This window comes from Mus pahari, chromosome 19 (assembly GCF_900095145.1).
Source record: "Mus pahari chromosome 19, PAHARI_EIJ_v1.1, whole genome shotgun sequence".
NCBI classification, from domain to species: Eukaryota; Metazoa; Chordata; class Mammalia; order Rodentia; family Muridae; genus Mus; species Mus pahari.
The window spans coordinates 64,751,977-64,772,292 of record NC_034608.1 but is presented as its reverse complement, the minus strand read 5'-3'; the positions used below and the strand labels follow the sequence as shown (position 1 = coordinate 64,772,292).

General features: G+C 41.0%; 1 protein-coding gene and 1 pseudogene across 11 annotated transcripts in view; both read left to right on the top strand.

Annotated features, from left to right (window-relative positions):
* The window catches only part of Tenm3 (teneurin transmembrane protein 3), a 723,224-nt gene that overhangs the window by 317,264 nt on the left and 385,644 nt on the right, over positions 1 to 20,316 (top strand). The gene's annotated exons all lie outside the window — the stretch shown is intronic.
* Positions 5,932 to 6,254, top strand: LOC110336842 (annotated as a pseudogene).

Genomic DNA, 20,316 nt, shown 5'->3' with positions numbered 1-20,316 from the left:
GCTAAAGAAAGTACCTTAGGAGCTGAAGGGGTCTGCAACCCTATAGGTGGAACAACAATATGAACTGATCAATACCCCCAGAGCTCGTGTCTCTAGCTGCATATGTAGCAGAAGATGGCCTAGTCGTCCATCATTGGGAAGAGAGGCCCCTTGGTCTTGCAAACTTTATATGACTCAGCACAGGGGAACCAAGAAGCCAGGGCCAAGAAGTGGGAGTGGGTGGGTAGGGGAGCAGGGCAGGGGGAGGGTATAGGAAACTTTCAGGATATCATTTGAAATGTAAATAAAGGAAATATCTAATAAAATAAAATAAAAAAACAACTTGCATAGATATATTTTAATTTTAAGCAAACGTTTCTGAGATCAAGCCATTTTAAACACATACACACATGCATGCACACACACACACATACACACACACACACACACTGAGAATCAAAAAGTCTAGTTAAAATGGTGCTTCCAAAAATAAGTAAAAATAGACCACTAAGAAAACAGATTGCTGGTTACCATTTAAACACTGTAGATTTGGGATGTGATAGCTTTGTTAAATAATAATTAAAACTAACCTGCTCAAAATCAAAGTGGTCAGGACAGAGATGTCTAGTGTTTGGAACTGCTTACACACAATGCTGAAGTTAAAAAAGAGATCTCAAGATTTTGACAGTGAGCAGATGGAGATTCCTAAGGGATTTGAAAATGCTTCAAATATCTGTTGTCTTGGACAAAGCATTTCCTTAGAGTGGACTGTGTCCTGGTCCCTCTATCTAGACAACCACCAGGGAGAACGCAGGGCACAGATTGTGTTTATAGGTCAGCTGAGCAGTCCAAAGGAGCCTATTTGGAGTGTAACGTTTCTGATAATCCCTAGAATTTTTAAAGGCATTAACCACTATTTATAATGTCTTAATAACCCAAGTTAATGATTGTATGTGACAGGCATGATAAAAGTGGAACCATAAATGGATTTGAGAATAAAACATTATGACTTCTAAAACTCATCCCATTAATCTATTTTGCTTGCTTAGTTCGACCTGGACATTAGACAGGTCAGAGACACAAGATAACTTTAATTAGTCTCTGTTGTTGTATTTATACATTTTTTATATGGATGTGTATTTTTCTTTTTCTCTTTTTGAGATTAACATTCAAGTACATCTCTCCTTTTCCTTTCCTCCCTCCAGACCTTCCCATATGCCTCTACCCACTTGCTTTCAAACGTAAAGGCTGTTTTCATTCATCGTTATTGCATGCGTTTACACACACACACACACACACACACACACACACACACACACACACACATTCCTGCATATACCCTGTTCAGTCAGCATCTTGTTATCTGCATCCATGTTTTCAAGGCTGACTGCTTGGCACTGGAGAGTCAATCACTGTGCTCTTCCCTGGGGCAGGCAGGCCACCTCTCCTCCCCAGTTCCCTCAGTTGCCTGTAGTTCTTTCTCAGTTGCCTGTAGTCCTCGACTCTTGCAGTCTTTCTGACCCCTCTTCTACAATGTTCCCTGAGCCTCGGGTACAGGCGTGTTCTGTAGCTTTTACCACTGGGACTGGACTCCACAACTCGGCATATTGATCGCTTGTGGTTTTCTCTAATGGCTTCTGTCTGTTGCAGAGAGCCGTTCCCTTGAGGAAGGGTGAAGGCTACACTTACCTGTGGGGATAAGGACAAATGCTTATTACTGTTGTGAGAGATGAGGATCCTCTTTCAGTAGGTGTTTCTTAAATAAAAATCATGGGCTGGACAGATAGCTCAGTAAAAAGCATGCATTGCTCTTCCAGAAGAGCTGAGTTCAGTTCCAAGCACCCATACCAAGATGCTCATGACCACTGTAACTCCAATTCAAAGGAATGATACCCTCATCTGGCTTTCATGGGCACCTGTATAGACAGACAGACAGACACACATACACACACACAGACAGACAGACAGACAGACAGACAGACACACACACACACACACACACACACAAAACTAAAAGAAATAAAATATGTCTGTAAAAAGCAATCAGAAAATTAAATATTTTTTTGAACTACAGTCCTTCGTGGTATTAGAGGCATGTCTCCAGTAAACTGTTTCTATTATATGATTGAAGGTATTTATTGATGACTCCCCCACTACATTTGGCCTTCTACCTGTTCCCCACAGTAAATTATGTTCCTCACTGTAATTTATATTTTGGATGGCAGTGGGGAGATGTCCAAATGATAAAATGTTTCACTCAGGAGAAATAAGTTCTAAAGATCTGCTATAGAATATGGGCACTGCAGTTAGTAACATTATATTCTATATTCTTGAAAACTGACATTTGAAATATTGCATATGGGATTAGCTTGATTTACTCATTCTACAATGCATATATTTAAAAAAAATACCATGTGTTTTATACACTTATGTAACTTATATATTCTACATTATATATTAATTGCTAATTTATGTACATAAACTAATTAATTAATTAGAGAAAATATTTTGCAATTACTAGATTAGTCTTAAATCATTGCCCTTAATCCTATTACTACCACAGAATAAATTCGTGGAGCCAAAAATATTAAAATTTAAGGCTTTTAATTTACTCTGTCAAGATGACCTGGAAAACAGTTTCTCTCAGCTTTCACTCCTGTCAACAGTATGGGAAATTGGATTTTCCCATAAGGCATTGACAAGTGTTCCCCGCTTTAGATTCTTGGCCATTTGGTAGATGGAACAGCATCTTACTATTTGTTGGTTATTTTATAAGATGCGCTTTCTTTTTATATATGTGTATAGTTTTGTATTCTTTTGTGATCATGCCTCTGTTATTCTGTTGGAGAATATGAAGCAATGGGTCTTCAAAACCTACCAAAAAACTGAAGGGAAATGTAGAATGCTAGCGCACCAGGGCATAGAGTCTACATTTCCCTGCTCTACACATGCGATCCTCCTGACTCAGGTTCAAGTGCTAAAGGCCTTTCATCTGCAGTTCGCCATGGGGTTTCTCCTCACAGAAGTGCAGGTCTAACCACGGTGAAGAATAGTGACCCCAGCTCCAAGCAGAAAGGAGCTTGGCATTGGAACAGATGTGTGGGATCCGGGTCCGCACGATTCTGCCTTGTGTCAACAACTGCACAGTAATCACTAGAGGCTCATGTTACCAAGAAAATCTGTGTTTAATCCAACTCAGAAGTGGCGACTCATTTCCGCAGCATTTCTGTAGCTTTATTAAATAAGGAGGATCTCTATCATTAATACCTAGCTGGAGGAAAAGCCCCACAGAGTATCTGTAGATCATGCGCACATGCTCACAAGTGGATAGAGGCAGGGCGTGTGTAGGTGGTTTTTGTCACTAGATTAGAAGTGGGGTTTTTTTGTGTGTGTGTGTAAGATGACCTTATTAGCCTTATTAGACCGTCTTACAAATATTTTCCTCCATTTTGTATTATTCAGTTATTTCTGAGAAAAATAATTTATAAGAAGATTTTTTTAAAAAAGATTTATTTATTTATTGTATGTAAGTACACCGTAGTTGTCTTCAGACACTCCAGAAGAGGGCGTCAGATCTTGTTACAGATGGTTGTGAGCCACCATGTGGTTGCTGGGATTTGAACTCCGGACCTTCAGAAGAGCACTCCGGTGCTCTTACCCGCTGAGCCATCTCACCAGCCCTAAGAAGATTTTTAAATATACCCATTTTAATGATATTTACTTCTGGCTTCCTTTAGCTTATTAGAGAAATGATTACATTTTTTTTTCAAATCAGCTGAACCTTTTAAAACATTTGATATGTTTCATTTTTTTTAATGTACTGTGTGATATAGTCATTTATTTTCTATCTATTCCATCCTCTTTTGTCAATATCATTCAATGTAATTAGGGAATACTTTATGATGTCTAAGTGAAACATCAATTCAAGATTTTGCTTGGTAAAAATGTGAAATATGATTGCTAAGGTTTGTAAATAGTTTTTAGACACCAAATTCTGGCTTGGTAGTTTCTTACAGTCTTACAGTGCCAACTAAAAATAAATATTTTTGGATCATACAAGATTGTTCACTAATAGTGCAATTTGTTACCTTTAAAATATGTAGTAGTAAAAAACAGATTTAAATAGATTTATAGACATTAGATACTATGTCAAAAGTGATTATTGAGGTCTATATTTTTGTTAATAAGCAAAGCTTTAATCATTTAAAAATAACATATTAAACATAGTTTTGAATATTCTTATGAGATATTTTTAAGGAACAAAAATATATTTTTTTAATTTCAGCCTTCTGGGCTGTACAAAGAAGAGACGATTAGAAAACATGGCAGTCAGATAAAATACCATTGCCAAAGTACACATGGAGATGAGAGAGCAAAGAAGATGCAGAAAAGGAAAGGTTTTCCAAATGTTTAAGTCTTATCAAGATGTTAGAAGGGAGTCGTACAGTAGTATATGCTCATTAAAACAAAGCCACACTCCAACACATGCTTGAAAAGGAGAGGGGATGTTGCTTTGCCTGTGTAAGGGAACTTTTCAGATCTGGAGTAGACCTTGGGGGAAGCAACAGAAATCATAGTTGATAGTTAAACTGGGTGTGGTAGTGAATGCGTTTAATCCCTGTACTGGAAAAACTGAGTCAGGTAGATGTTTGTGCATTGGAGGCCAGCATAACCTACAATTGAGTTTTAGGCTAGCCAGGGCTACACAGTGAGACCTGTCTTAAACAAACAAAGCCAACTAACACCAACATGTTGATGGCTAAAAGTTGATACTTAAATGGAATCTGCTTTCCAAGGACCATAGATGCCAGGCTAAAAGGTCCCATATTCCCCCCGGGTGTGTAGTCCGGAGCAATCCATGTGCTTGCTCAAAGTTCCCATATGCTGAATGCTGACTGGAACTTGAAATCGAGAAGCCAGTAAGGTGACAGAAGCGATGAAGAGGAATGTGTGTGGGCAAGGCTCGACATTGTAAGGGGACAGAAAGATGGTAAGGGTGACTCTTAGCTTTGATTGAAAAGTCATAGAAAAAAAATGACACAATAGGGAAAATAGGAAGAACAGTAAAATACTACATAAAACGTCACCTGAGTAATGGCATGAGGTCACAGTAGGAATACTGATATGTCATTTTTACGAGGCAGCTCAATTAAAGTCAGGAAGTAGTGCTACACACCTTTGATCCCAGCAGTTGAGAGACAGAGGCAGGTAGATCCCTGAGTTCAGGACCAGCCTGATGTATAGAACTAGTTCTAAGACAGCCAGGCCTAAACACACACACACACACACACACACACACACACACACATACACACACACAACACATCAAAGGGGGTAAAAAAAAGAGAACAAAAATAAGTGTGAACATAAAGAAAATATCACCGTGCCGGGCGTGGTGGCGCACGCCTTTAATCCCAGCACTTGGGAGGCAGAGGCAGGCAAATTTCTGAGTTCAAGGCCAGCCTGGTCTACAAAGTGAGTTCCAGGACAGCCAGGGGTATACAGAGAAACCCTGCCTCGAAAAATCCAAAAAAAAAAAGAAAAAAGAAAATATCACCGTTTAATTGGAGAAGTGGATGAACCATGAGCAATAGCAGAGGTAGTCTAGACTCAAAAGAAAGACGTGTCTCCATGTTTCTAGATTCATCCCTCAGAAGTGAGGTACTCTGTGAATGCTCATCATCCAATAAGAACACTCTCCACAGTCCTTCAGTTGATGTGCACAGAAGCCAACATCCTTCTATACACACACATTAGAATAAGAACCTAAAGATGGCAGAACGGAATCGGAGGGTATTGGGTTCCCATGCATTTTACCCATTTTCCCCCCCAACTCCCGCATCTCAAAACCACTGTAACCAGATTATTCTGTGTAAGATTATTGAGTAAATCATATCTCCTTTCTACTTGAGACTCTCGGCTCAAGATCTAAGTCGGGCCTTCCCAGGGGCGATGACCTCCCTACGAGAATGTGCCTCTCTTGCACAGGATCTCCTTCATCCTTCTCCAGAAGAGGAGGAGAGACACAAGAAAAGGTGCCTGGTGCAGAGGCCCAATTCCTACGTCATGGATGTGAAATGCCCAGGATGCCATAAAATCATCACGGTCTTTGGCCATGCACAAACGGTAGTAGTCGTCTTGTGTGTTGGCTGCTCCACCGTCCTCTTGTCAGCCTACAGGTGGAAAAGCAAGGCTGACAGAAGGATGCTCCCTCAGGAGGAAGCAGCCCTGAAAGCCCCTGATTCAAGATGAGTGGGAACCTTCCCAATAAACACATTTTGAACATTGTGTGTGTGTGTGTGCATTTTATAAATATATATAATTTAAGTCAGACAGTTGAGTTATGCAAGCCACCTGAGGTGTCCTCACACTGGCCAGGGCCTCCTGCTCTCACAAAGACAGAGGACCGTGTCTGCGCTGGCTCAAGTCAGCAGTGGCATTGGAAGGGCTACAGTTAATTTAGGCTGTCGTCATTGGCCGGTTCGTGTTTGCTTCCCGTTTATTTTAAAACGGTAAGGGACGCATTCAGAGAGTCAGAGCAGAATGCGTTCTAGGGCGAGCCGGGCCCTGGAATATGCGGTTCAAACTAATCTCCTGCTGAGGGATGAGCGTGGAGAGGAGATCTGTGTACAGGCAAGCAGGACAGTGTCTGCTTCTTGAGTTTCAAGTGATTTGTGTGGAATCTGTAGCTCTTTGATGAATTGACAGCTCTCAGGCAAGATATGTTTTCGTGTAAAAATAAAAATACAGGAAAGGATTTGGAGCTTCAGTTGATGCTTTTGTTATGAGATACGTTCTTTTTTTAAATTGAATTATTTTGGAATTTTATACAGGTATACTGTATTGGTATTATTTTAACCTTGCCCTCCTCCTACTCCAAGCTCCTCTCATATTCCACTTCTAATACCCTTTCAAATTCATGATTTTTCTATGATTAGTACGTACATACACACACATACACACACACACACACATTCACACGCGCACACACACACATGCACACGCGCGCACACACACGCACGCACGCACACACGCGTGCACACACACACACACACACGTACATGTACGTACAGAGTTTATTTAATGTTCCTCATATGTACTTGTATTTAGGGGTGACCACTACGGATTGGATAATCTACTCTTGACATTCATTCCCGGAGAAAACTGTTTCTTCCTTTCTCCACAGCCACTGGTTGCCTATAGCTATTCCACTACAGATTGGTCTTGTTTGGGCAACCCTGTTGTTGAGATCTCACAGGTACAACATCTGTGCCACCTCTAGAAGACCCTGGAGCTGCAGGCAGTCTGGGCCCTGGCTCTTGCATTCTCTCCACCCCTTCTTCTTTCTTCTTCTCAGCCTTAGTCCAAGCGTTGGGTTGTAGATGTCTCAACTCACGCTGGGCATGGGATTGTCATGTACTCTCTGTATTTTGACCAGTTTTGACAGCCTTCACTCGCTGGGGGTGGAGGGAGGTATGTTGAGGGGTCAGGGCTACAGTTACCTGAAAATTTTATGGTTTCATGTTTCTTGACTGCTAGATGGATTTGTCCTGTGTTCTGTTTCACTATCCATTCATCAGCCGAACAACATGGAGGCTGCATTTCTTTCCTAGCGAGTATAAGTAGGGTGGTAATGAACGCGACCAAGCAAGTCTCTCTGTAGTTGAATCCTGGCATGGGCCAAGGAGTGGTCTAGTTGGGTCTTTGGATAGATCTGCTTTTAGGTTGCCTTGCGGGTACCTCGCCATAGTCACAGAAGAGTAACTCACACACCTCCACACAGCCCAGCTCCTCTACAGCGGAGCTCCTGCTAATCCGCACAGTAAGAGAGTGTAGTTCTCCTCAGAGAAGTGACATTTCTGTGAGACCGAAAGAGGTTTGTGTGTGACATGCGTGTCACCATGAGTGTCTCATGCATGTTACCCTGAGTGTCTGTGTGACTAAATTTACTTTACACTCCTTAGTTTAAACCATTGCCCTACCGTATTAAGAAAAGTGTTCTAGAAACACAATGGTTGAAGTTGACTGAACGTTTCTTATTCTAGCTTTATAATTAATGCACCGCTTTACCTACAGTCTGTGACTCTAATCTCCCTCAAGTCTGTACCTCCTTGTAGAACCATTTCTACACGTGTTAATTTGGGGTAAGATGACCAATCTAATCTCACCAAGCTTTCTCTTGGGGATACCTCAAGAAGAAGGCAATGTAGGTGGAGATGGGTCCAGTCAACTCAAGATGTGACAGTTACTGAAGAAAGATCTCATACACTAACTAAGGCGGTGAGAAAGTCAGGTTGATATCAGCATCCGTGAAGCATCCTTTGAGTTTCTTTTGTTTCTGTGTCTCCAAATACTTGCTGCTTTGAACAAAATGTCCCTATGTCCTTTGCACTGATGTGGTGTCACAAATATCAACCAAGTTCCATCTTTCCAACTACATTCCTGAGTCATTCCAGAGTTCTGAAATGGGTATGTTTCAACGCTAACAACATCATTCAGGTAAATAGTAAAATGTTTATACATTTAGAAAACTTGCTTAGTAGTCTATGCAGAAAGAAGTTCATAGCAGGCATTCCAGCTAAGAGATGGTTGCAACATCTCTGACCCAAATACTTCAGCTATTTTTTTTTTCCTTTTTTGAGACAGGGTCTCATGGAGTGTGGGCTGCCCTTGATCTCTCTATGTGGCCTGAGGATGACCTTAAATCCCTGATCCTCCTATCTCCATCTCCTGAGTATTCAATTACAGGCATCTGCTACCACACCCAGTTCATGCTGTGCTGGGGATTGAACCCAGGGCTTCTGACACAAAGCAAGACAGGCACTACTAAGCCTTATCCCCAGCTTAATAAACCTTAAAAAAAAAACAAAACATAATCTAGCCCATTTAAGGACAAAAAAGGAGTTGATAACATCTTTTTTTTTTTAATTCTGCTACCACAAACTTTTCAAAGAAAGATTAACTGTGGAACACACTGTTTTATTTAATGGTGGACATACTTGATTTCCATACGTGACTCATTTCTACTCCAAATTTCCTCACATTTTCTTACGAGTGACTTTCCTGAGATACTACAGGCTCTCAAAACACAATCTGGCTCAGTTTATTATTTTACTGGGAGAATATTCATGCAATAATCAGTTTGTTTCTAACAGGATGATGTCTGGAAATCAGTTCTGCTTTTTGTTCCCATGGGGCCTGCCGGATGATTGACGACCATAATCCAAGGCCTGGTGTAACTTAACTTATCTCCCCGGATTGTGGGATGTTAGTCATCTTCCTCGTATGGAAGCCTGACAACACACCGCAGAGACAGATAGCATGGCTTCTCAGAACTGGCCTGTTTCTGGGTTTACTTAGAAAATTTTCTCTGCCTTTCACCCTAATGTATTGGTTTGAAGTAGAGAAATCTCATCCTTGGCCTCATATCACGATCTTTCTGGCCCAAGACAAGTGAGTCTGTGATTCTTGTTTTCCCTAAACACAGCCAGCCTGGTAGTCATCCCTTCATCAATGGTTCCTACCTCTGAGCCTGTTTCATTCAACTTTCCCTTCAATTGGTCTCGGCTCCTTAATCTCAGACGATGTCAAAAATTGTCCTTCTTTGAGCCCTCCAGATGTTTCAGAGTGATGGCACTTTCTGGTGGGTCTAGTGACCTGAGTTTTTTGGCCACATGTTGTATTGTTTGTTTGGTTGGGTTTTTTTGGTCTTTTTTCTTTCACATGTTGTATTGTGATGTCCACCAGATACATGCACACACACATACACACACACACACACACACACACACACACACACAGAGAGAGAGAGAGAGAGAGAGAGAGAGAGAGAGAGAGAGAGAAGAACAAGCAACCAACCAAGTAAGTAGATATAAAAAAAGTTCTCCTCAAGCTCTTTCATACATAGTCATGCACAAGCGTCCACTCTGAACATTTGTGCCAAACTTCTCTCCCATCCCTTTAAAAAACAGGACATTTAATAACATTTCTCCTAACATTTTAAAAAGGGGCTCATTAGCCTACATTAGTTACCTATAATAGGGTGTTTCATATTATAATTTTCATATAACCATATAACGTATTTTTATCGTATTTGTTCTCATTACCCTATTTTGGTCCCATCTTACCAAACAGACCACTTTCCGCTTTAATGTATTTTTTTTTTTGGTCAATAAACAAGTAAGGTTAGTTGAGGTCACTTACAGAACCCTGGATAGTGGGCAGTTTATAGGTGCACAGGCAACTTACAAGTGGCTTCACCACTGAGGGAAACATTTTCCCCCTCCCTGCAAATCATCAGGGCCCTAAAATCCTCAGGGAGGGGCAGAGCTTTGTGGGCACCGTGACAGAATGGTGAGGTCTTGGGCAGTTAATCACAGCAAAAGTACTTTTAAACCCATGGCATATCTTAACAACATGTTAACAACATGTTAAAAGAAACAGGCAGAGTCTGCATTCCTTAAAGCTTCTTCCCATGATCAAGTTCATGTTGATGGACCCTTTATTCAAATTTGATCTAAGTGTTAACGTGGTCTGTCTATAACCATTGAAATCTTTTTCTATAGCCCTGCAGTGATGGTGGACACCTCTAATTCCAGCCCTTGGGAGACAGAGGCAGGAAGATCTAGGTGAATTTGAGGCCAGCCTGGTCTACAGAGTGAGTTCCAGGACAGCCAAAGCTACACGGAGAAACCTGCCTCAAAAAAAAAAAAAATGCTATTAATGGTCTCCCCCTTTTTCCCAATGTATTCTTTGTGATTTCAACTTGTACAGTTTTTTACAGTTTTCCACAAAATTAATACAGACGACTGGATAAGAACTTTCTTCATACAGTTTCCCATTTTCCCAATTTAATGAATTTGCCTTTGAATGTTTACCTTCTTATCCTTTTTACAGTCCTCTGACTGTCTTCTGGTACCATCATCCCAAGCGTCTTTGAAACTGGGGTATCAAAGTGCATGTTTCTTTTAACTTAGAATTTTTAAGCAATAAGTTCCTATCTGAAAGGCAGATTCAAGTAGCTCCCAAGTCATCCTTCTTACACCCTGAAAGCCAATTCAGGTTTAAAGGGAGATGGGTTTAAAAGAAGGCCCAAAACAGGGAGTATTGGATAGCCACTCCACGAACCATCCTTTTGTTTATATCTGTTTTAAAAAATCGTACTTGAGACTCTATTACTTTAGTTTGTAGCTTAAGGTGTTGGCCAGATAAATTATGCAAACTGTCACTAACAAAAATAACCTGTTACCCTCTGCCAGTACACTTTCAGAGAAGCCAGTGTTCCTGGGAAATAGGATGGTAGCTTTTTTTTTTTTTTTTTTGTAGCCTACAGTTTTTTTCCCCTCTAATGGATATAAATCATTAGGAATAAATTGTGTTCTGTCATTGTAGCCAGTAATTGGTGACATTTTCTTGTCACTATGGGATTATAAATAACAGCAATATATGTCCTGTCAACAGATTCATTATATTTTGGAAAACTTAAACCTGTAGTCTGTTTCTTTTAACTGTGTTTTGCATATTTTTCATACTAAGTATGACACTGACATCTTCTGATGTTTAAAATAATCTTGACAGGAGTTTGGGTTATTAATAACTTCTAATTATTTTATTATGCATTAAATGCATTTTGCTTATATTTCTTCCACTGCTCACCTTCTTCCCAAAGCATTTTGTTTGCTGGCAGATGTTTGATAATTATCAATTAACAGATAGTCATTTTTAAAAGTTAAATCTGCAAGCGTAAGTATTTTAGTATACCACAACATACCTCATGATACAAAGTAATTATTTTTAAAAGTCCTTAAGATTTTTACTTACATAGTAAATATTGGCTACCCATTTCCTACCAAAAAAGACATTACCGTGGACCATATCCCATAGCCACTGGCATTACATGAGTCTCTCTTCCCAATTCAAGTGTCCTGTTCCCATTACATCTATCTCACTGGGAGCCTGGGAAACATCCCTAGGTTCTAGTTAGTTCTTTGTTTTCTCAAAAGTCTCATTTTTTTTCTTTCATCATCAAAACCATGACAGAAAAGCCCCTGCTAGCTTAAACAATGCACCTGGCTCATACACTCACTCTTTCTTCCTAGAAAACTTCACTAGGCTTGCTCTGGAAGTCTGTGAACCATGGCTTACAGCGCTCAGCATCTTGCCTATTCACTGGATCATCTGGGAAGCTTTGGGAATCCCTCCCCTAATGAGGAGATATCATCTGAATGTCCATTTGGTTCTCCTTTGGGCTATGCAACATTTTTGAAATGGATTTCACATTCTCATTTCATTGAGACATTGCTATCTAAAGTTCCACTTTTATTTATATGTCACATTCAGGGCAATTGTGTGTGGCTTTCTAAAGAGAGCAAAGCCTATGGAATTAACTCTTTTAAGGACTCCGATCACGTGTGCACCTTGGACCTCTCTGGTCACATGGCTTATCGCTAGAGATTTGTGCCTTCATTTTTCATTATTCCAAGCATAGTTCAGACATATCTTCTCCCCTCAAAAAGTTAGCCCTTCAAGGGTCTGGTTCTCTAGGAAGTCATGATCACTTCCTGTTTCATCTTGTGTTAAGTACCTGAATCTCTATCACATTTGCTTCTGAGTTCTGCTCTTTCTTTGGTGGCTACGGGACACAACGTCAATATCTTTTCTACTGTTTCTCATCTGAAATCCTATTATCATCTAACACTAAAAGGGACTGTGAGCTAAACACATTCTTTCTTCTTCACAGTGGAAATTTTCTTTTAAGTTTTTCGAAACATGAACTACTATAAAATTTGAAAACACAGTAAACCTGCCCGATGGCTCCCATCACATATGCTGGCAATCATGACGATTTACCAAAGGGAGCTCAATGTTCTATTTTTCCTTCCCACTTATTTACAAATCACTTCCAAACTCTCCTCAAGTGTACCCTTTGCTTTCCTCTCCCAGCTTGAAATCATCCCATGGCCAAATACTTGCATCAAATTCAAACCCTTTACTTCTTTGAAACTCCTCTTTAGTCTTAGGTAAATGGGTATAGGAAGACAGTGATCAAAATTTCTGCGTTCTTTTATTCTTTTCTTCCTTCTAGAAAGTTTTATTTCATCTTCACTTCTCTTGATCTTTCTCCAAATCTGTCCTGTTCCCCAGCAGAGACTAGACAGGGGTGGAATCAAACTACACAGAAAGATTTGAGTTCTCAAAGTTCTCTTTCTTGGTATTTAAACGCTAATTTCACATAACTCTGTTTTTGTTCCTTCCTCTCTTCCTCTCTTACCCCCCTTATCTCTCTGTCTCTGTCTCTCTGTTTCTGTCTCTCTCTGTGTCTGTCTCCCTCTGTGTCTCTGTCTCTGTCTCTGTCTCTCTCTCTCTCTCTCTCTCTCTCTCTCTCTCTCTCTCTCTCTCTCTCTCTCTCGATGAAGACATTAAAATAGACTCTGTAGTATTACCCATCCAATCAGTAAACCTGAGGAGTCTTTCCTCTTTGCTTTGATCATTGCTGACAGGTGGCACCTGAGGTTGTCCCCTGGCTACCCTTAGTGATCAAACTGCTTCCAGGTTCTCAAAGTTGTCCTTGAAATCCAAAGGGTGACTGAACTGGCTCCTCTCTAAAGGCCCATACTGTTCTCCATAGTTTCTAAGGCATTGAGCCTTTATATGGTGTTATTTGGAGAATATCTGTGTATCTGAAAACAAAACAAACAAACAAAAAAAACCAAGAACAAAAGGTTGCTAAGTGTGTTCCGTGCAGTCTGTAGTGCATATCTAAAGAAGATGCACAATTAAATGTTTTTAGCAACTAGGGTTAGGGTTATAAGTCAGCACTGAGTACAGGCTAAGCATGCACAAAGCCTTGGCTTCGAAAAGCAGTGGCAAAATATAAATGAAGAAAGTCAAAATTCAATTAGTGAATTGATGGATGGATGGATGGATGGATGGATGGATGGATGGATGGATGAAGTGATCACGGAACGAGGCACAGTATCAGAAACTGTTAGGAAGAATCAATACAGACAAGTCTTAGCCCTATGCCATCAAACTGTTTAATTTTCTCAGTGAAGGAATAAATATGTGTATATTCTATACTCCTTATAAAGACCTTCATGTTGCGGATCCATTTTTAAATCACTTCTGTGATGGGGGAAAGTGAATGCACTGACTTCTATGACATACTGTTTTCATTAGAATCCAGACCACGCGGGCCTCTGTATTATGCTTGCTTCTTATTTGCATCCAGCCAATTGTCTTTCCTAGATGATTTATCCGCACGCATAACGAGAAATTTTAAACATTAAATTTATTGCACATCATCATTATATATTAAAATCGTTTTCATAATCTTGAGTACTTTTAACATGCCACATGTTCTTATACACATAATTTACATCAAGAATTTCTTCTGCAAGGTCTACACTGTCGTCGGGAGCACTTCAGAAATCAATACAGTAGGGTACTATACGGAGAAAAATATTTCTGTAAGTACCCCCTGGTGTTCCCATTAATTTGTTTATTATCAAGGTCTTTATTAGGAATATAGTTGCTAATGTAGGCCTGCAATAAACACAGTATAATTGAATTTTCAATATTTTGTCACCTGGGAGTAATTTTCTTACAAGACCTCTGCTCTGTCTTGTCCCTAATTGTCAACAGTTATTCAGTATCTTCACACTAATGTCACCAAGCATCAAAAGGTATCTACCTGATTGCATTATGCTTAGAGATATTCATTTAAAGCTCTTGGCGTTTTCCCTATACATTGTTTACCTTAATTTAAAGGAGCATTGGAAATGCAGTCACTGTAATGGAATCAGAATGGTTCGAAAATAAAATTGAAACCGCAGCCAAGTTCTGTTTCAAAGGAGTCGGGGACCAACTTCCGAGGTCCTAGTGGGAACCTTTCCTTGTTGAGCTGGTGCTGTTTCAGAGTCAAGTTCCCTTTTGTTAGTAGGCTCTGATTAGTCAGGGATTGTAATTACTATGTTACCTTATACTCACATATATGTGATGCAGTTATAATTACATTGTGCTATATGACTCAGAAAATACGCTGCTACGTATAAACAAAGACAATAACAATTGTCATGGGTAGATAGAGGTGGACTAATCAAAAAGTGAATTTGTCAAAGCCACATGGTCAGAATTGAGCAGTTCACACACCCAGACTCAAGACATCAGCCTGGGACACTCCCAATGTATCCTCTTCTCCCTGTGTGACCAGTGCAGCCTCATTTCATTGTTAATATGTTCTGGTTTGTTCTTAATGGTAAACAGTCGTCCCTCCTAAAGCACATGTTTAGTTTAGTGCCTCCTCGACAACTGGTCAGTGAGCTCTACTGACAAATTCAAACACCTGTGTTTAGATTCAGAAAGCCAACACTTGACCTTGGGAGACATTTGCCAAATCAGTTACCTCAGGACATAAAAATCACAGTCTTAATGCAATCTTTTCATTGTCTGTGTGGTTATGTAAAACAAAACAAACACAAAGATTAAACAAAACAAACTAACGAACAAAAACAAGCCTTGTAAGACAATTTCCCAAGCAGCACCCTCCATAGTTGACAGCAACCAAACTAGGAAAAGCTGGCAAAATACTGCAGTGTCCTGTGTGTGGCCACCCAGGTGATCATAGCAACCACTTTGTATCGTGGGGTCACGGGACATCGAATCTCTGTATGTGAGACAAATTCAGTCTCTGCTTCTTGAAGTCCTGTGTGGGGTTGGGTAGGGCAGAGAAGTGGAAGCAGGCGCTTCTCCGAAGACTTTGTGGCCAGCTTCAGAAGGACAGCCAGCTTTGGTTCTCATTGTACGAATAAGGCAAAGAGAGGGTTAACTCTGTCTCGCGTGCAGACATCTGGGGAGATGGCGATGATCTGGACACAGTCTGCATCCTTGTGAGAACTTGTATACAGCCCAAATGAGCCTCTCAATAGTTCTCGGATTGGCATCTTAATTCCCACATTTGTATGTGGGCAGTTTGGATTTTATGAGGGCACTCGAGTGGGCCCCACATGGTGACATTGGTGGCTTCGTAAGATGATGCGTTCCCTGTCTTATCCCATGACACCTTCTGGCGTGCTAAGATATAAACACAAAGCTCTCGCCTGATAAAGGGCCAGGGCCGGGGCACTGTGTTCTTGGAGTCTTATTCTTCAGGACTGTGAGCCAATGAACCTTCAGTTCCTCATAAGTTATCCAGCCTCAGGTATTTTAGAGCAAAAGAAGACGTGGAGGAGCTTAAGGGTCCAACGGAAAAACAGATCTTATACAAGAAAACCCCAAGAATGGATAATCATAGCAACACAAGGGGGAAAACTGACCGTAGAGAGAAAGAATAGGTAGGTGAGATAAGGGTGGGGGTAAGGGGAAATATCTAAAGACACGATGCGATTAAAGCGGAAAACCTGAGAGATCAGAGTGGCAGACAATGTTGAGAGGAGGCTTTGTGGAAAAAGTACAATGAGAAAAAAGAAAGAAAGAAAGACTCTACAGGGGAACACCATGAGCCCGGAGAAGCTGGACGTCTATAAAACAGAGCTGAAACTGACAAAATAGTGGGAAAAGGGAAGAAAGATGGCCTTTGTATTTTTAAAGAATTTGAATTTCTAAAAATAACAAAGTATTTCAAATTCTAGAAGCTATTTCCTTCCGAAATTGCCATGGGAAGCCATGAAAGGATTTGTACCCCAACCCACCCCTTTGTTACATTTGATTTGAGTTCTATTCTGGGATGAAACCCAGAACCTTTCAGACCCAAAGTACATTGCTCTACCCCTGAGCTGCACTCAGCAGGCCCAGGTTAAGGTTTTGAACACAGAAAGATGGGATCCAACTTGCCCAGGATGACAGAGCCAATAATTTGAAGTGCTGGAATTGAACTCAGGCCAATCAGACTTCAGAGCTTAACTCCATATTCTAAAATAGATTCTCCCCCCTCCCCCAGACTCTAGAAATAGCCAAGTATATGAAAGAAAGTATATACCATCCCTAAGTATGGACAAGGCATTTGGTGATTGTAATCAGGAAAATAGAATGTTGCGGCTTAGGATTCCAAAAGAGCTGAAGTGGGAGGTACCTATATCTAGAGCAGTGACTCTCGGCCTTTCCAGTGCTGTGACCCTTTATGCAGCTCCTCATGTTGTTGTGACCCAAACAAACAATCATTTTCATTGCTACTAACTGTAATGCTGCTACTGTTACAGGTCGTAATGTAAATATCTCATATGCGGGATGTCTGATATGCCACCCCCATGGCAGTTGTGACTCACAGATTAAGAACCACTGGTCTAGTGGATAAAAAGGCAATTCAAGAAGAAGAAGAAGAAAAAAAGAAAAAAAAAACCTTAATGGAGGCAAATCTGTTTGAAAGAAAACATGTGTCCTGCCCATAGCCGGTTGTGTGTGGTTTACAAAAGTAATTTAGAGAAAGAAGGAACAGAGATTTATTTATTTATTTATTTATTTATTTATTTATTTATTTATTTATTTATTTTTGGTTTTCTGAGACAGGGTTTCTCTGTATAGACCTGGGTGTCCTGGAACTCACTTTGTAGACCAGGCTGGCCTCGAACTCAGAAATCCGCCTGCCTCTGCCTCCCGAGTGCTGGGATTAAAGGCGGGCGCCACCACGCCCTGCGGAACAGAGATTTTGATGCAAGGCTGAGATATGCGTTTACAATTCACGAGTTTCACATCACTGAAGGTGTCTAGGAAGGAAAGTGGTATCAAAATGGTCAAGGTTTCAAAAACTTGTGGTAATAGCCAAGTATGTGGGCACACTGGTTTAATCCCAAAGTTCAGGAGGCAGAGGCAGGCTGATTGCCATGAATTCAAGCCAAGCTTAATGTACATAGTGAGTTCCCAGACAGCACAGGACTATATATGAGACCTGTCTCAAAAGTAATAATAGAGTCAAATAATGAGAGCCCATGGTGCAGTGTGGGGAAGGAAAGCCTGTGTGATTGAGGTTCTGAGAGACATCTGTACAGACATCTGTACAGCTGTAACACGGGGTGGTAGAGGCTAGCCCCAGATTGAGTCTCCAGTTCTCCCATGCGCCTGCACTCTGCCTGAAACAGCTTCTATTTCCTCCTCTGTTCTTCATCTGTTAAAGGGTTGTTTCACAAGATTGTTGAGAAAGCCAAAAGCTGTGTGAGTTTACCAAAATGCTTGACAGATGTTCAGTACCAAAGGCAAACGATTGATTAAAAAATCATTAAGCAAAGAAACCGATGGCTTGGGTAGTTGTTCCCAATCAGTTCAACTCGATGGGCACAGTGGTCCATTTCTGGTCTAACTGCTTGTGAAAATATGATAGGAAGATTCCTTCTGTTCAGTACTTCAAGGTGAGCCTGAGGAACATAGCCAGAATGGACATTTTACCACCATCACCACCACCACCACCATTATCGCCACCATCATCACCACCACCATCATCACCACCACCATCACCACCTCCATCACCACCATCACTACCACCATCACCATCATTACCACCACCACCAACAACTATACCAACACCACAGAGGCAAAGGAAAGAAAAAAAGTCCCTTTGTGAAAGAATCACTCAGAGTCAAAAGCGTCAATGAAGACGGGCGCCATTGTCCAATATGCCTCCTGTTAGGACTTCACTGCCCACTACAGTGTCTGACATTCAGGAAGCATATAATAATATTCTCCCATTTCGACTGAAGCACTATATTATGTTAATGAATTTTTGAACCTTGCTATGGCTAAATGGTGTACCCATAGCATACCAAAACACTACCAAGACGTCAACCACCTTTGATAAGACCACGCAGAGCCCCTTGAACTGCAACAGAGATCATCAAAATACTATTTTAAAAGTCTCTCAACTGTGAGAGTGCGTGCGGCTCGAAAGCTCACCGGTTTCCGGAAGTTTACCTCAGGCCACATCGGGCGCAGATTCGTTTACCGGTGATGCGACTGACCGCAGTTAACCCAGTCTTTGGCAGACATCCCAGCAGGAGTCATTACAACCTTCCCCCACATGTCCTCTTCCTCCACCTGGCCTCATCCTGAACCTTCCCCTCTTTGGCCAGGAGCAGGAAGGGGGCTGCCAGGCCAGGGCTTCCATTGTCCTCAAGCCAGCAAGGAGAGGATGACCCCTGCCTGTACTTGAGCTTTGAGGCTAAGGCAGTGTCCCAGAAGACACACCTCTGAGGGACAGTAATCAGAGGGCTGTGAGACCTGGCCAACTGAAGCTCTATGGGGTGGGCAGGAGCCTAACCGCCAGGAAACGGATTGGTCTGCAAGTGCCCCCCCCCCCCCCATGGAGGGAAATCTCAGACAGAAAAGCCTATTAGTTGTCAATTCCCTTGCCAAAGTTAAAGTGATCCCTGGGGTGTGCTCCTGCTTGTCTGTCTACGCCTGTTATGTATATCAGTAAAGAGAAGGGGCCATGTGAAAGAAAAAGATCCAGATCTCCTAAAAGGCTTAGGTACAGAGATGAGGAAGTAGCTAGTATCTTCTAAAGTCAATGGAAGGATTTTCGATAACAACACTCACTGGTTTCCCCCCCCCCCACTTTTGAACTAAAGATTTGAATAGAGATAGAAATTGCCACAAAAAGATACTGTGGCCATTATGGTGTTTTTAATGTTTGATTTTCAATGGTACTGGATAGCGAATGCAGGCGTCCATCCGTACATGGGAAGTGAGCGGTCAGCCATTGGGCCATGTTCTCAGACCTAGGTTCTTTTCCTAATGGAGAAGGAAGAAGTCAGCCTGCTCCCATTTTTCTCATCCTCCTTTTGGCGCGGAACAAAAGGTTTTGAGTGAACTATTTTTAACATCACAAGAATTAGAATATTTGTGTTGCCTTTCCTGTAATGGTAGTCCCGAGTCTCCTAGGACACTTCTCTGGTTAGATATTGAAGAGGGAATGATACAGTCGTTTGGCAGGTTTGATTGAGTATCTATAACCATTGAGAGAGACAGATCTTTGTTGCTAACAATCAGACACAGAGATCTAGGAGACAGAGTAATGTCTTGATTGCTTCCTGTTTGCCCAAATCATCTTGTCATTTTTAAGAATTAAAACTAAGCTAATTCTTAAAGAAGCTATGCATTAGTAATTTCTTTTGATTTTTAATTACCTTAAACTAGATGGATGATTCACTAAACAGACTTTGATTGTTTGATATGTTGTTTTTTTTAAACTACTTCATTTTTAGAGGGAATGGCGAGTTATTTTCTAATTATACCCAGGCATTTAGTGTTCACTGCACATTTAAAATACCAACTCAGCTGGGCAATGCCTTTTTGTTTCTCTCTCTCTGTCTCTGTCTCTCTCTCTCTCTCTCTCTCTCTCTCTCTCTCTCT